Raw genomic sequence first — 17,695 nt, forward strand, 5'->3', positions numbered from 1 at the left:
TTGTGAGCTTCATAGCTGAGACTCTGACCTTCAGCAAGACCTTTAGCCAGAAGCCCAGTGGGTGTTGCCAGGCCTCTGTGGTGTAACCAGCATGTGCTCCCAAACACTTGGGCCTTAATACTAGCTGAGGGCCCTGTGGAGCCATTCTTATTGTCAATAACAGAGATTGTTAAGGTGGGATCAAAAGTCAAACCACTTCACACCAGGGGAGAGAAGCGTATATCAAAGTGCTTTGTAACATATAAAAGGCTTCATAAACCTCAAAGCCAAGGAAATACTGGCTCCTGTTACGACGCTCTGGAGACAGAGCATCCAGCCGAAAGGCCATGCACCAGAGGGAGACCGAGACGGGAGAGCAGAGCTGCCGGGGTGCCCTCGAGCCAGTCAGCACAGCTGGAGCTTGGGCGTGTCCTTGGCAGCCTTTCCAGCCACATCCTGAGGGTTCCCCTTCCCCTTCCTCAGAGGGCAAAGTGTTTCTGTTTATTTCCCACTCTTCACCCAGGTCCTGACCCCACAGTACCCCCAGTGGACTAGTGGTGTCTTCGAGGCCCCAAAGCTCAGGAGCCTCCACAAGCAGTTTCTGGGTGAAATGTGACTCCGGGTTGGATGCGGCACCTGCTGCTGACAGCTCAACCTGTTCCCAGGGAGCCACTGCCCTCTTGTGTTGTGGCACTGGCCCGGAGGGATGTGGGGAGAGGAAACGTTTGGTCACCTGCTGTAAATCACTATTGGTGGAGCTCCTGGCCCTTGCCCTTGCCAGTCCACATAAGATTTCCTTCATCTCATGGCTTGGAAAATCAGTCTTTGCTCTTAGTCTCCCCTCCAACTGACTTTTATTTCATTGAAAACTGTTTTATTTTGTGTGAAAAATCAGAGTACATAAAGCTATGAGTGAGAAGAGTGTCTAGCTGTAGGGACGCTCTTTACAAGACGAAATGACAAATGGAAAGAGGTTCCCAAAGCATGAGCACACAAATCCCATTTTCTGCTACTCCCAAATATACGATGCTTTGCGGGAAAAGGTCTGGGTTGTTTGCTTGTGTGCCTTCACCCACGGCCCCAGAGGGGTGTGGCAGGTGCCCAGGGAGAAGTCAGGAATGCAGAGGCGGGATCAGGATGGTCTTATTGTGTTAAGATGCCACAAGGCTGGGGCCCCTCGCTCTGACATCCGTGGTCTTTTTCACTGGAGTCACAGGAGTTTTTCTCTCTTTTATTTGGAATCCAGGTAAATGCACCATGGAGAACACAGGAGTTGTGCACCACATTTCCCTTGATTTCTGAGCAATTTTCTAGAAATATGCACTCAGGGGTTCCACCCCGCACACACCTCTGAGCCTCAAATCCAGTACTAGGCGTTCAGATTCATATTTCTGGCTCCGAGGACACAGGTGCACCAATGTCCCACTGCTTCCCAGGAAAGCCTTTCCTCTCTAATCTCACGCCCAGCATCACCCGTACGTTCACCACTCACAGAAGGCAGGGCTCCAGGCACTTCCTTCCTAGTCTCTCATACAAAGTCCTAAGCCTTGGCTTCCAATTCCAGAAGTCCAGAAAGCTTCTGTTACAATCATAATATGACCCACAGCTACATGGATAGGCTGCCTTGGGATAGAGGAATCACCCATCCTGATTTTTAGAAAGGCATATTTTAGTATAATTAGCAAAACAGTACATTCTCCTTGAAGAAAAATTGTGTACATTTATTTAATGTTGTTCATATTCTGATGCATTTCTGACCCAAATATTCTTCTTTCTCTATTAAGGCAATCAAATTTAATTTAAGAATGGGAGGGGGTAAACTGGGCATGGTGGATCATGCTTGTAATCCCAACACTTGGAAGGCTGAGGCAGGAGGGTCGCTGTAAGTTTGAGACCAGCCTGGGCTACATAGTGAGTTCCAGGTCAGTCTCAACTACAGAGTGAGACCCTGTCTCAAAAAAAAGGGGGGGGGAGAAGAGCCATAAGAACAAATTTTAAGATAAATATCATGTAAACATGATCCTTTTCACAATAAGCCAGTATTCAAAGCTATTCAAGTACCAATAAACAGAGTTTCTTTTCTCTTAATATAAAACAGAACAGTTCCTTACATCACAGAACCTCATAAAATGTGCCTGTAATTTCAACATAATAGATTAAAATATTGTAGGGAATGTAACTGTTAGACACATTAAATTGTAATGATTTCAGCTGGATGTCGTGGTACATGCCTATAATCTCAGCAGTCAAGAGGCCGAGGCAGGAGGAACGCCATGAGTTTGAGGCCACCCTGAAATACATAGTAAGGCCCTGTCTCAAAAGCAGGCAAACAGACAAAAAACTAAATTGTAATAATCTCATTTCAGTATAGAAAAACACAGCTCCTTGTTGTAAAGATGGCACCGAGAATTATGTAACTTTGTGGTCTAACTGCTTTCAAGTGGGATTGGTCAGCTTTCTAAGCCTTGCACAAGCTCATTGCTTCCTTCCACACACTACAGAGAATGTGGAAACAGCTGCAAGGAGGCCAGAGTGGGAGGCACTGAGGGGGGTTCTTTGTTTCCCCAAGGCCTTCTGTGTGTGTGTGTGTGTGTGTGTGTGTCTAGATGTGTATACAATGCGGTATACACATGCTGTGTGATGTCTGAGGCAACTTGGATTAGAATTGGAGGAAATTTAATTCAGCTTTAGATAATTTGGTCTTTTATTTCATTGTAGACACTGTGACTCAGAGTATTTCAGTAGTGACCAGGACTTGATCCTCATTAAGTGGTGGGAGAAGGATGGACAAAAAGAGCCCTGAAACAGAGATTCTCCATCTATGTGATCCTCAGGCAGCTTTAATTCTACAGGAACAAGTCCGATTTCTGCACATCGCTTGGAAAAACTGCATATGAACATTTTGTCATTTCCAACATAGGAAAATAAAACTTCCTCTCTGAAGATTTCTTTCTCGCCCATGGAGAGAGAAAAACAAATACAAAGATTGCCTACGGGATTTAGGTAGTTGGGTAATTTAAATAACCCAGTTATTGACAATTACAAGTGGTCAGTATTATACGAACATTCAAAATAGTCCTATATAAGCTTAAATAATTGCTCCAAAAATCTATTGAGCATTACACAATTAAAAGAACTCAAGCTCTTTGATAATTATCATGGCAGTGTAGCACATAATACCTAAATATTCAAACCATGACATTCTGCACCTGGCCTCATTGCATTCCAGTAGCCCCCGGGTTTCAGCCCCTTCCAGGTGCAGCTTTACAGTCTAAGTCCACAGTCTCATTGAAATTGGTATGAATGAGACTCGAGGCACATCCCTCCCAAGGCCAATCCCCTCTGGCTGTGAGCCGGTGACAATGAACAAGCTATGTCCTTTCAAAATACAGGGCTGGGACACATACAGGATGGACGGTCCTGCCACAGAAAGAGAAATAGGAGAGAAGAGAGGAATAACCTACCTCTACCAAATCCAAAGCCTGAGAGGGTGCTCCAGGATAAACCTCTCAGCCCCAGGCCTGGACTCTGGACTAGTGGCAGTGGGGACTGGGTCCACAGGCTCCTGGCAGCGCCGCCACCCACCAGCAGCTCTCAGGCACTCGAGCCAGGAGCTGTAGCTGGGCTGGGGCTACACGCTAAGGGCTCCAGCCTAGATGTCAGGGAAGTTCTGCCTGCCTGATCCCACCAAGCATAGCCCTAGTGTGGCGGTGGGGGCTTCTGTCTGCCATGGGTCCACCAGGGTATGGGTGCAGGACCTGCTCTACGGCTGCTCTGTCCACATGAAACCCTCGCCTCTGCACAATGCTGCACTGAAGGTTGAGTTCAACATGAATTTTGAAGGGACACAAACTTTCAAACCATTATACTTATCATCTATGCCCTCTTTTTTTTTTTGTACCAGGGATCAAACTTGCCTTGCCCTTGTGAGGTAGGCAGCGGAAACACTGCTAAATCCCTGACACCCCCTGTGCCCTTTATTTTTTACTTTCTGTGGTACTAGGGAGAGTTTGCACTACATGACATCCTTGGCCCTCTTAAAATTCTGAGATAAGGATTTGCTAATTTGTTAAGTTGCTCATACTCGGCTCAAACTTGGGATCCTCTTGCTTCAGCCTCCCAGAGGGCTGCGATCATATGCATGTGTTCTGTCTCTAAAATCAATTTCTAATTCTTTGGAATATAAGATTCAAATCTACGCAGTAGTGAAAAATGCATGTCTGCCTTTGTCCATTCGGACTACGGTAACAAAATTCCTCTGGGTAATTCACAAATAATAGAAATATACAGCCAGCAGTTCTGCAGATGGGACAGTCCAAGATAGAGGAGCCAGCAGACAGATTCTGTGTCTGGTTCACAGAGGTTCCCTACAGCCCTGTCCTCACATGATAGGAGGACAGACAAGTTCCCTCGGGACTCCTTGTAGGGGCCCTAATTCTAGTCAAGAGAGTGGAGTCGCTCACCAGGGAGCAACTACCTCTCAGTATTGTCACCATGAGGATTAGGTGGGGGGCATAAATGATATCATTTATGTTTTAGTGAGATTTACATTATACATAGTTTTGCTTGGTTGGTTTTGTTTTGTTTTTGAGGGAGGTCTCGCGATGTAGCCCAGGCCAGCCTTGAACTTGCTATGTAACATAGACTGGCCTCAGACTCATAATCCTCCTGCCTCAGCCTCCTGATTGCTGGGATTATAGGTTTGCAACACTACATCTGGCTTGGTTTTTTTTTTTTAATTTCATTTGTTTGTTTGTTTGTTTGAGCTAGGGATTAAACCAAGGGTCTAGAATATATACCATCAAGCTATATCCACAGCCGGGATTTGCTATTAGAAAAGTCTGTGAAAGTGCGTACCTAGAATCCCAGCACTCTGGGAATAGGCTGAGGCCCAGACAGAGCATATCAGTGACTTAGACTCTGTTTCAAAATGAAAAAGTTTTTTTAAAAAAAGCAATGGGGATACAGCTCAGTGTGAAGGCCTGCATTCAACCCTCGGTACCTCAAAAAGAAAGAAGAAAGGAAAAGAAAAGAAAGAAAGAAAGAAAGAAAGAAAGAAAGAAAGAAAGAAAGAAAGAAAGAAAGAAAGAAAGAAAGAAAGAAAGAAAGAAAGAAAGAAAGAAAGAAAAAAGAGGGAGAAAGGCAGGAAGGCAGGAAGGAAGGGAAGGAGGGAGGGAGAGAGGGAAAGACAAGTCTCTGGAGGTAACCTAAGGGTCCAGAAGCCTACTTGACTCGGCGAGCCATTTATAAAAGTACCAATGTGTACCACTCTAGGATGTATGAGGGCACAATACGAAAATGAGGCCCATACTTATTGAGAAGCTCAGCAGAGTGGAGGAGGCCAACAACATGAGAATCGGGCTCACAGCACTGATCGTTCTGGCTTCTGGTTTCTCCTTCCACCTCACTTGATAGAGACTGTTAGAAATGATTTCTCACCCTGTAAGGAAATTCTCCCTCTGCTACCTTCATAAAGGTGAATGCTACTGCCCACAGTCTCTACCTCCCACACCCAGAAAGGAACACTGTTGTTTGGGGTAAGTTTTTTGAAGACAGGCTCTTACTGGGTCACCAAATTGTCCAGGCTGAGTTTGAACTTTCAATCCGCCTGCCTTATCCTCCCAGAGTGCTGGGATTATAGGCACAAACCACCAGACCTGTGTTAGTGTAACTCTCCTAATCTGTCTGCCCGGGAAGTCAGATTAATTATTCTTATGTCTGTCAAATATTAGAGGTCTGTCATCTTTTCTTGGGTCTCTCCGGTAGAAAAATTGTTTGGTTTAGCCCTGCAAAATTTCAGCCTTAAAATAACTTTCTATTGGGCGGGGATTCAGCCTAATGTTTCCGGCGCCTGCCTCACATGCGCAAGGACCTGAGCTCGATCCCCAGTACCAAAAAAATAAAATAACTTTCTATTTAAAAGCAAATAAATAAGACAAACAGATAGAGTGTTCTTAAAAACAAGTGTTGTTCAGTGAACACCCCAGTAAACCAGGATGCAGGTCCCTTTAGTTTGAAGCTCACAGATGGGAGCACTCACCCTTTGCAACTAAGGGGAAGTGACTGTCCTGGGGGTTGGAAGACAGTGACTTACGTCTAACAGTGGTGCCTGCTTCAGACTGTATTAATTGCACTGCTGTGGCTGCCTCCATTTTGACTTTGGGGAAGAGCCGGAAGTCACACAGTGCCAGATCCTGTGAAGGATGTGGGTGACGACTCTGTCGTGTTTTTACAAGCCTTCCTTTCTGTTGGATGGCACTGGGCGGCAGCAGCCACCATACGCTTGACCGTACCTTTAAAGACTCACAAAAGAAGGCTTCCAGAACTTCTTCAGAAAGTGACAAGGATGATGGACTAGGTGTGTTTGAAGTGAGGGCATTCTGAGGGGGAAAATTGGCAATGTGTCTTGTACTATAATGAATTTTTATTCAAATACACCATGTTTTTTCATCAGCCCTTGTAGATATCACAGATGTTCAGGGCCTAAATGAATGATAGATAGAAAATACGTCCTTCAAGAAAATGTAAAAGCAGGGCTGGGGATTAAGCTCAATGGTGCTACTGCCTGCCTCCCAAGTGCAAGGTTTGGAGTTTGATTTCCACTACCCCCCCAAAAAAAGTAAAACCAAAAGCAAAAGTAAACCAAGTATAAGTTATACTCCTGGACTGTTGGAGATCAGGTGGGCGGGGTGGGTGTTTAGGGTTAGCCTCCTTTTCAGAGCAGCATAGAGGAAAAAAATAAAATTCACTACTTCTGGGAAGGAGTCAAGACCTTGTTTCCCTGTGTTGTGTGGGTTCCTGGGCTGAGATATTCTACTTGTTCTTGAGGAGGGAAGGAAACTTGTAGGGGTTAGTGGTTTGTTGTCATTTTTTGTTTGCTTGTTTTTGAGACAGGGTCTCACTGTGTAGTTGAGACTGACCTGCAACTCACTATGTAGCCCAGGCTGGTCTCGAGCTCACAGCGATCCTCCTGCCTCAGCCTCCTGAGTGCTGGAATTACAGGTGTGCACCACCACACCCAGCTTGCTGTCATTGTTTTGTGAACCTCCTAGGCCACTTTTTCATTTCTTCGATCAACAACTCTGCACCTTGCCAGGTATGTCTCAGCCATGCAAGAACCATGACAAGCCAGAGGAGCAGGATCTCGCCTGTCCTTGGAGAAATTTCTAGTCTAGAACCCCGAACGGACTGTTGGACAATGCCTCTCACCATTTATAACATGGATGTTTTTAAGGGGAAAAACAAGAATTCCTCGATAAAGTAAGAGCGCAAATCCCAGCGTGCAATACAACCCTGTGCGAGTTTGGGTGACCCTGCTACTATTACTCAGCGGTAGGGGAAAGAAGAACCGGGCACTCACTTGTCATAGGGTACAAGTAGCACATTAGTCATCTTTCCTGTCACCGAGACCAATACCCAATGCCCACAGTGTAAAGGAGGAGAGGTTTAATTTTGCTCATGGTTTCAGGGGACTCTGCCCGCAGTCACCCGGCTCCAAGGCCGAAACCTCGTGCTGGAAAGAACTATCAGAGCAAAGCTGCTTACTTTATGGCAGCAGGAAATAGAGCAGAGAAACAGTGCCAGAGGGAAGCAGTGGGGAACCACGTGGACTAACCAAGACCACACGCAAGCACTCACTCAGCTAACCGCTAGGCATTTCTTAATGCAACGAAGCTGACAGGAGATTTTGAACTTAGTAAATATTTTCACTTCCCTGACTGTTTTCTGGCTCAAGTTAACATCAGCTCCAGGTATTTCATGGCCATGTGCCATGAACAGAACATCGTGCCCGTTGCACACAAAGTAGCTGTCCCAGAATCAGGGAAGGGGAAAGCAGGACAAACACTGCACTCTCAACAGGAAGCCTGCTTGTCACATAGTGAAATTCACCTTTGCCTGGGAAGGGAGAAGGCCGTGTGAGGCTGCTGAGGGATGAAGTCTGAAAACATTCTCAAGACATGTGGCTCTGAAAAAAAACAAAAAACAAAAAAACCAAAGATGAAAATTTAGGGCTGGTTGTGCTGCCTGCCTCGCAAGTGCAAGGACCGATCCCTGGTACAAAACACAAAAACAAAAACAAAGACACGTGGCTCTAGCCAATCTAGGATTGCTGTGAGTTCCAGACCAGCCTGGCCCACAGTGAGTTCCAGGTCAGTCTCAACTATATAGTGAGACCCTGTCTCAAAAAAAAAAGAAAAGAAAAGAAAAGAAAAAGGCCTGGCGGGATGTAGCTCAGCGGTAGAGCCTAGAATATGAATGCCCTGGGCTCCATCTCCAGTACCACCTGCCACCCAAAAAGCAGGAAATGAAATCACACATGAATGAAGTCCTCCTGCTCTAGAAAGAAAGTAGCATTCTCCAAGGACAGGAAGTTGAGGTTGGGGAAAATCTGTACAAATTTTATTAGACTAATTTCTAGCCTCGGTAGCCACTTGTGTATTCAAACATCCTAACCCACCATGCTACATTCTGTAATTCACTACTGTTTGTTTGTTTGTTGTGCTGGAGGTTGAACCCAGAAGTTTTACAAAGAGCTATGAACCTATGCCTGTTTTTGTTTGTTTGAGACAGGGCCTCACTGTGTAGCTCAGGCTGGCCTAGAACTTGAGGTGATCCTCCTGCCTCAGCCTCCTGAGTGCTGGGATTACAGGCGTGTGTCATCATGCCTGGCTCCTGGCTTTTTTTTTTTTTTTAAATAGTCTTGCTAAATTGCTAGTCTAGGCTGAGCTTGAACTTCCCATCTTCCTGCTTCAGCCTCCCAGAGTGCTGGTATTATCGGTATTCACCACCACACCTGGCCATAATTCACTACTCTGTCGTGTTCGGTACTTAAGTGTTAACTCTGAGTGCATCTGTGGGACACTTCCTCATGAAGGCTTGCATGTTGGAAAAACTGTTTCAAGTAAATTCACACCATTCCCTCCTGTTGATCCGTCTTATGTCCACTTACTTCTCAGGCCCAGCGGAAAAATCTTCACTGGAGGGGTTGGGGAGCATGAGAGTGAGTGGCTGAGGAAGTTTACCCCCATGTGGGCGGTGAGAGGTCTCGGCGGTGGCTCCATTGCATCGGGCCCTGCCGTGGAGGTCATGGACGTGGGCCTGGACCTTGCACCCATCTGGAAGTTCAGCTGTCTGGGCGCCACCTGCAAGGACCTGCACATCTCCGAGCTCCAGCTGCTCAGCTTCCATCTCAACCTGGCCAGCCGAGCATCTTCCTGGGCAGGGCCAGCTGGAACTTACCGGCAGCACTTGGCTCCCGTTATGACTTTGAGAGGCCAAACATCAGAGGGCCCTCTATACCCTTTGTTGAAGATGTCGCCATCGATGGAGACTCAGTACCTCCCGATGCTGTTTATAAAAATGTGGCAGATCCGGAATTCTGGAGGAGAAGTCTGGCCTCCAGGGGTTTGTGCTAAATATGTCAGGGAGACCCATCTGGACCTGTGAAGCTGGTGATGGTGAGACCGCATCACCACCACCGCAACGAGATGGCAGGTGCCAGGCCCAGAGGAGCAGGAGTGTGTCAGGGACAGTGGTGCTGTGCACTGCTACAGGACGCTACCATGGAGATGTCACCGGGGTGAGTCTCGGTGTGGAGGGTGGACGTTTAGGAGCAACACAGCAGCTGCCAACGCACAGCTGCAAGGCGAGGTAGAAGGAGACTTCTACCTGTTTGCTTCTCCCCAAAAGCACTGGCATCAGATGGAGACAACTTAAAAGACCCTGGGGGTTCCAGGTTCCACTGGATCAGCAGGAACACATCAACTCCTGCTCCTGCCCACACGGAGCAGGTCAGGACAGACCCTCCCGGAACCCACAAGTGACACAGCGGTCGGGACTTACAGTAAACATACAGAAGTGACACCAAAGGAGCCTTGTGGTGAAGGTGACTGTTCTGTATACCTAAAATGTACCAATAAACTCAATGAGAGGACAAGCAGAACCAAAGGAGCCTTGGAGCACTGATCAGGACTGCCAGGAAATGAAGCGGGGAGAAGGGAGGGCAGGGTGAGGGAAAGAGGAGGGGAAGGGAGGAGGAGGAGGGCCGCGATGTGATCTGCGCAGCCCTCAGCGTGCACTGGGACGGCTGCTGTTTCACAGTCATGCAGCAAACACCCCTGCCTTTTTTATTAACCTGTATGAATCTTTTTACTTATTGAAACCAAATCATAACAAAAGCAAAAAGGGAAGGTATGTGGGAAAAAAGGAAAGGAAGAAATAAAGACCCTAATTAGTCCGATATGATGGTGCACCCCTGTAATCCCGGCTCTAGGGAGGCTGCGGCAGGATTGCAGCAAATTCGAGGCCAGCAAGAGCCTGTCTCAAAAAAGCAAAAATAAAGAAAGACTCTAATTAACATGAAGGTAAAATTCTGCCTTTCCTACAATGGGAATGGTACTTTCAACAGAAAAGAGCAGTAGCTGAATTCAATGCTGATTTTATTCCAACTAAATAAAGCAATGCACAAGCTGAACTAAAGGGCAAAAGCGAAGAAACAAGGGTTTTCTACTAAACTCTCTCCCACACCTCCTCTCCTTTGCTTCGTGGGCTAACAAATCACATGCATAGCAACCCGGGAGAGAGGGAGGGTGCAGGATGCAAGGGAGGCGTCTGTCGCTTGGGCTCTCAGCTCGGCTTGGCTCTCGGTGTGCGGCCATCAGCAGGGCTCCTCGCTGATGATTTTGAGGTCACGCCCATCCTCCCTGCAGATTGAACCACCACAGGGACAGCATCACTTCCTGTCACACCCAAGCTGGCTCACTATTTGCATTAAAAAGGCCCATGTGAATGGGGAAAAAATAAGAACAAGATGGATTATGTAAAGGTGCAAATTTCCAGTGATGAATGCGATTATATTGTATACCTTAAATGTGCCAATAAAATTTATAGAAAATAATAATTTTGGCCCATGTCACCATTAGACAATATTAGACTCTTTCCAGGGCTGTCTTTACACACTCGTGGCTTCAGCTAAATCTAGGAAACCTGGAGGGTCAAAGTGCCCACTTTCCTCACTCTGTCATTTGCGCCCAGCCCCAGGGGACAGAGCACAGAGCCCTGAGAAGCTCTCAGGGAAGGCAGAGGCTCCTGGGCGAAGACTGCGGCCTGCCATGGGCCCCTGCTCGCCCGGCAGTGTCCCAGAGGGGCAGTCACCTGGCCAGGTGCCTTGCACGAAGGGCACCGAGTATCGCAGCTTACTGCTTCCCAACTGGACACACACTGGGTGCCAGGTGCCCTGCGCATGTCCTCTAAATTTAAAAGAAAATGTAGGGCTGGGGATTTAGCTCAGTGGTGCCAGCACCTGCCTCACAAGCACAAGGACCCGAGTTCCATCCCCGGTACCAATCAATCAATAAATAAGAAAATGTAATATTCCATGGCGCTTAACTATTAAATATACTCTTATTTTTATACGTGTGCGTGTGTGGGGGGTGTGTGTGGGTGTGTGTGTTCTTGGTGCTAGGGATCAAAACCAGGGCCTTGAGCACGTCAGGCACTTGCTTCATCACTGAGCTATGCCCACAGCCCCTAAATATACTCTTCATTTTGGGAAATCTGCACCCATGAACCCAATTATTTGGTCTCTAGGTGATTAGTCACACATCTCCTTCTCTACCTCTGGCCTGAAAATGCACTGAGGACTGCACACCTTCGTGCACATGAGTGTGAAGACTGAGAACGATTTATGTCACATTTGCTTCTTATATTCAAGGAAAGACTCATGATCTCCAAGAAATCAAAATTCAAGTAAAGAAAAATATGGCCATAAAGTCAGGTTACCAGATCTTCAGACACAGAACACACTCGTTGGCATACGTGAACAGGTCACTGCCACACACGGGATCAAGGTTCTTGGGGCACCCTGGTAACTGATACCGAGAACAGTTTGGCTGAAAAAAAAGAAAGAGGGAGAAGTCAGAGGATGACTTGAGACACACTTGGATTTTGGGTTGTTTTGTTTTGTTTTGTTTGGCTTTTTGAGACAGGGTCTCAATATGTAGTCTAGCCTGGCCTTGAACTCCCAGTGATCCACCTGCCTCAACCTCCCAAGTGCTGGGATTACAGATGTGCGCCACCATCCCTGGCCGAGATGCACTTGTTACAAAACAGCTAAGGGGAGAACAATGTCCCAGTCTCTCTAGATCTCTTAGAAACATCCTACACAACTATCTCTATTTCCACACATATTTTTCAAATGCAAATATTACATTCAATGAGGGGCCGGGGATTTAGCTCAGTGGTGCCACCACCCACCTCGCAAGCGCAAGGTCCTGAGTTCAATCCCTAGTACCACGAAAAACAAAGCAAAACAAACAAACAAACAAAATCACATTCAATGTTGATGCAATAGTTTAAAACATACTACAATTTAAAAGGAAAGGACTTCAGAGGCTGGAGGTATAGCTTGGTGGTAAAGGGCACTCCATGCTTAGCATGCATGAGGTCCTGGGTTGAATCCCCAGCACAGAGAAAAAAGAAAAACAGCCATCCATGGTGACAGATGCCTGTAATCCTGGCTACTCAGAAGACGGAGGCAGGAAAATCACAAGTGTGAGGGCATCCTGAACAACTCAGTGAGACATTGTCTCAAATAAGATTTTTTTTTTTTTGGCCCTCAAATAAAATTTTTAAAAGGCTAGGAGATATAGTTCAACATTCCCTGTGTTCAATCCCCACTGCTACAAAAAGAAAAAAAGAAAAAATAGAAGACATCAGGGGTTTTAATCTGATTCTTAAGTGAAAATCCAAAGCATGCTGCCATCCCTACTTTAATAGCCTCTGGCTTCCTAATTCCCACTTTAGGTCAGGGATTTAGCTCAGTGGTTCTGCCGCCTGCCTTGCAAGTGCAAGGACCCAAGTTTGATTCCCAATACCAAATAAACAAACAAACAAACCAAAGGAAAAAAACATCATAATTCCAACTTTACTACAACTTCCAGGAGGGGATGTTCTGCTATCTTCCACCTTACTCCTTTAGTATAACGGCAGGTCCAGACCTGGGCCCTGTAGTCATGGTTGTAATGTTGCCCTCCACACACATACACAAAAAGATATGTAAAAGTCCTAGTACCTTGGAATAGTATCTTATTTGGAGACAGGGTCTTTACAGAGGTGATCAAATCAAAATAAAGTCATGAGGCCAGGGTTTGGCTCAGTGGTTCCGCCACCTGCCTTGCAAGTGCAAGAGCCTGAGTTCGATCCCCGGTACCAATAAATAAATAAATAAGTAAAGTAAGTAAGTCATGAGACCAAAGTGACTAGTGACCTCATTAAAATGGTAGAATTCTGATGTTGTAGAAGACAGAAGATCAGGTAAAGATGGGGAAGAGACCACAGATAAACCAGGAGGCCACTGGCTGCTAGGACTGGGCCTGGGACAGATTCTCCTGTCAGCCCTCAGAAGGAACCAATGCTCGTCATGTCTGAATTTTGAACTTCAAGCAACCAGAGCTGTGAGACAGCTGCTTTCTGCTGTTCAGGCACCTAGTTTGTGGTGCTCTACTGCTGCAGTCCTGATAGGGAGTCCTGGAAACCATTCCTCTGATTGTCTGGCACTAAGGCCAGAGAAGCAGTGAGTGCTGCTCATCAGCAGGGCCAGAACTAGTCACATGATCAGAATGTGGCAAACAAAGCCCCATTTTAACAACAGGTTAAATATATGGCTCATTCTGTTTGATTTTTTTTTTTTTTTGACAAGATCTTGCTTATGTAGCCCAGGCTGGCCTTGAACTCATGATCCTTCTCCCTCAGCCTCCTGAGTATCCTGTATCGTAGACATGTGCCTCTGTATCTCCCCACCCCCACCCACCAGAGATCAAACTCAGGACCTTGCCCTTACCAGGCAGGCACAGTGCCACTGAGCTACTTTCCCAGCCCTGCCTCTTTCCTTTTAAAGTAAATGATAACAACCTACCTTTCCTTGCCTCGGAGTAAAAGAAGCCACCCTATCTCTGCAGTGAATAAATGGAACACACTTTCTATTGCTGTCATTTGAATTTATAAAGATCAAAGCAGTGCTGGCTGTGAGTCGGGCTGGGCAGTGAAGGAGGCCTCACCAAGGGCTTCTGGTCCTGTTGCTGGGGCACAGGTCCTAACCTTCATCTTAGGGATCAGGAGACAAAGGACGCATACTAGCACAGTAGAGCTGTGAGCTGGTATTTTGCGTCACGGTACCTTGCAGCTGAATCTAAGGAATACACAGGATAAGACCTTTCTTTGACTATCTCAACTAATTAGAGTCCTTCAAGCTCTCACCACCAATGCACATCCGTAATATATCACCTCGGATCTCTATTCTCGGTCTTGAAAGCAGGCTTTCCCAATTTCAGACCAGGTCATTCTGTGCTGTAGCTGTGCTATGCACTGTAAGATATTTAGCAGATTCCCTGTGCTCTACCACTACGTACAGGTAACTACTCCTTAGTCAGGATTGGCATTAACCATGTTCCACGCATGTGCTGGGAATAAAACTTTCCCCAGCTGGCACTCAGTGCTCTGAAACACAGTGAGAACTTAAACACATTTGCATTAGTAAACATCTTTTAAAAATCTTTCCCAAATTATTTACAGTTGTTTCATATACACATGATTCCACAGCATTTTTACAGCAATGTGTCTCTTAGTGAGTCTTTCTAAACTATGAGATGGCTCTCATGTAAATGATGACTTCAGCAGGGCAGATAGTGCCACCTATAATCCCAGCTACTTGAGGGGCTGAAGCAGGAGGATTGCAAGTTCAAGGCTGGCCTAGGCAGCTTAGAAAGATGCCTAGATAGAAAGATAGATAGATCTGGAGATATTGCTCAATGGTAAAGCATTCCTGGGTACCACCAAAAAGATAGCTTTCTTTGAACTCATATTTAGGTTTTTAAAATATTTTAATGTACTACAAGCAGATATTAATAAATAAAATATTAAAACCACTCACCTCTCTGAAAAAATTAAACAAAATTTCATAGCAAAATAATTAGCGAATAACAATAGTTAGTACCTTGTGTATCATGATCTTAAAAGAATTGCCAAAATGTTACTCAGAGCTCAAATCATAGGCAAAAAGGACTGTCCTACAGTGAAGTCACAACAGCACATAACTTTCTTTTCAAGGAACTAAGTCAGACTAATAGTATAAATGAAAAAAAATCATAAATATTAAAGTCTTTTTGAAAGAACAGAATAGATCAGAAATTACTTGAGTTTCTCCCTACTTACCAACTTTTTATTTTGCTCTTTGTTCATTTGTTTGTTTTGTTTTGCTTTGCTTTGTTGAGACAGTGTCTCACTATGTAGTCTTGACCTGGAGCTCACTATGTAGCCTAGACTGGTCTCGAACTCACAGAGATCCTACTGCCTCAGCCTCCCGAGAGCTGGGATTACAGGTGTGCGCCACCACACCTGGCTATTTTGCTCTTTCATGTTCACATCTTTCCATTTGTAATTAAAATAAGGCTGGGGTCCTGAGGGGCTTGACACACACCCCCTTGAACTCCAGCAAGAATACAACTCTGCCAGGCTGGGGTCTGCCTCAGTGGCACAGCACTTGCCTACCATGTGTGAGGCTTTGGGTTCGATCCCAGAACCACCACACAAAACAGTCCGTCTCATCTGGTGGGAGAGGTGAATGTTTACTGGTGTTCGAGAGAACAGGCTCCAGCCCAGAGTGCACAGGTTGATGTAGAAACTGGTTAGAGACAGGAAAGGGTCATTTACTTGCAGGTTGCTTTAGGTGGACAGTGGTCACGTGAGTTTCTATTAACTACTGTCTGTAGGAAGCCAGGCTGCTACTTCTAGTGACAGTTCAGGAACTCAGAACAATAACCCCTTTACAATCAGCCCCAAACAGACTTGATTACTAACCGACAGTGTCTTTAACTTTTGTTCTGGATCCCAATTTAGGACCAACCAGTAAAGCCAAGCACACACCCTCCGCTCAATCCCATTGGATGCCTCGCTTCGCCGAAAGCCACTTGCAGCTCCTCCGAGCCATCAGCCCTCGTCAAGATGCACCCAAGGCCTTGCCCCTCCCACTGTGAGCTCCCCACTCCTCTCCTTGGAGCTGCTCCCCAACTGCACTCCATGGCGGTCGACCCCTTGCTACAGTGGCTCTGGATGTAGAGCCTCTGCTTGCTCTCATCTTGTCTTTGCTGACAGCCACGGAATCAAATGTGATAAAGTACATATGCCGTCCACTGTAAAGCATAACTACTAGGTCAAGGAACTTTGGAATCGTTAAAAGAAAATATTAGAGCAAACAAGGTCATGAGACCATCAAAGACGGAGCCACTCTGAACTAAACTTCGTGCTTTTATCTGTACAAAAGGCCTGCCGGGGGCCTGGCTTCTAAAGCAGTCCATGTGTTCAAAAGTGGGCAGGGCGGCCTGAGAATGAGCCTGCGTTTCCGTGTGTGCACCGACAGCGGGGGCTTCCCACTTACTGTTCGAGGCCCACCATGTGCACGCTCCCCGAAGGCTGCAAGGAGAAAACAGGTATTTAATTATGTAATTAAACATGAATTCTGTCCATAAATTTTTTTTAAAAAATTGTTTGTGGTTTATACACACCTTCTCCCTTTCTTGTTGTTTGGCGGGGGGGGGGGGTTGTCATTGTTTTGAGGTTTTTTATTTGTTGTTTTTTTGAGATAGGGTCTTGCTATGTAGGTCAGGCTGGTCTTGAACTCACTATGTAGCCCAGGCAGGCCTGGAACTCATGGTCATCCTCCTGTCTCAGCCTCCCAAATGCTGGGATTACAGGTGTGCACTTCCACACCCACTTACACCTGGTTTCTTAACCAACCTCTATGTCCCCTAAAAAACATACCTTCCTAACCTTGGCACTTTTTTTTTTCTTTTTTTTGTACTAGGGATTCAAATCCGGTCCTTGCTTTTTTGCAAGGCAGGCATGCGATCCACTCAGCTAAATCCCTGGCCCACCTAGCACTTTTATTTTATTTTATTTTATTTTTTGGTACAGGGATTGAACTTTCTTTTTCCTCACTGAGTTTATTGGTACATTTTAGGTATACAGTACAGTTACATTCATCATTGGGATCTTGTACCTCTACATGACAGGTCTTGGTTCTCATTTTTTCCCCTTGTCCCTGCCCTCCCTTCACCCCCTCCTCCCCTCCCCATCTACAAACACTTCATTTCCATTTGAACTTTTAAAAGAAAGAACACTTGGTTCTGTTTCTTCTATGTTTGGCTGAAAAAGGACTCTGAGGCTAAACACAAATATAAGAAGGGAACTCTTAACAATTCATGATATTCTCTTCCTCTGTGGCTCAGGGTAATATATACAAAACTTTTTTTGGGGGGGGGTACCAGGGATCGAACTCAGAACCTTACGCTTGCAAGGCAGGTGCTGGAACCACTGGGCTTAAATCCCCAGCCCTACAAAACTCACTTTTAGCTGTTAGCTTTTTGGGGAGAAGTGGAACAGGTCTCACTTTGCAGTTCAGGCCAACTTCGAACTCACTATGTAGCCCAGGCTGGCCTCAAACTCTAAGCGATCTTCCTGCCTCAGCCTCCCATGCCTGAATTACGGCTGTGCACCGCCACGCCTAGCAGGTGTTAGCATTTAAACTTCACCTTCAGCTAGGTGAGATCTGGCTAGATGAACGCCCCTCTGTCACATAAGTTGCCAATCCCTTCCCATCTCCTGCCCAGGGTCCGCAGAGTCCCTGGGTTCATAAAACCCAACTTCTACTCCTGGGCACCAG

The 17,695-nt window shown here is 46.0% G+C and overlaps 1 long non-coding RNA gene across 2 annotated transcripts; it reads right to left on the reverse strand.

Annotated features, from left to right (window-relative positions):
* Positions 1-10,400: 10,400 nt before the first annotated feature.
* Positions 10,401-16,611, reverse strand: LOC109117589. 2 transcript variants are annotated; one of them, XR_002024886.2, is made up of 3 exons: positions 16,412-16,611; positions 11,857-11,870; positions 10,401-10,682 (listed from the first exon to the last, which is right to left on the reverse strand). It is a non-coding gene; the product is annotated as an uncharacterized LOC109117589 (long non-coding RNA). The 2 variants fall into 2 exon arrangements; XR_002024887.1 differs by lacking the exon at positions 16,412-16,611 and having other exon boundaries at positions 11,785-11,862.
* Between the last annotated feature and the right edge of the window lie 1,084 nt (positions 16,612-17,695).

The sequence above is a fragment of the Fukomys damarensis genome, unplaced genomic scaffold (assembly GCF_012274545.1).
Source record: "Fukomys damarensis isolate Sample0158 unplaced genomic scaffold, DMR_v1.0_HiC HiC_scaffold_35, whole genome shotgun sequence".
NCBI classification, from domain to species: Eukaryota; Metazoa; Chordata; class Mammalia; order Rodentia; family Bathyergidae; genus Fukomys; species Fukomys damarensis.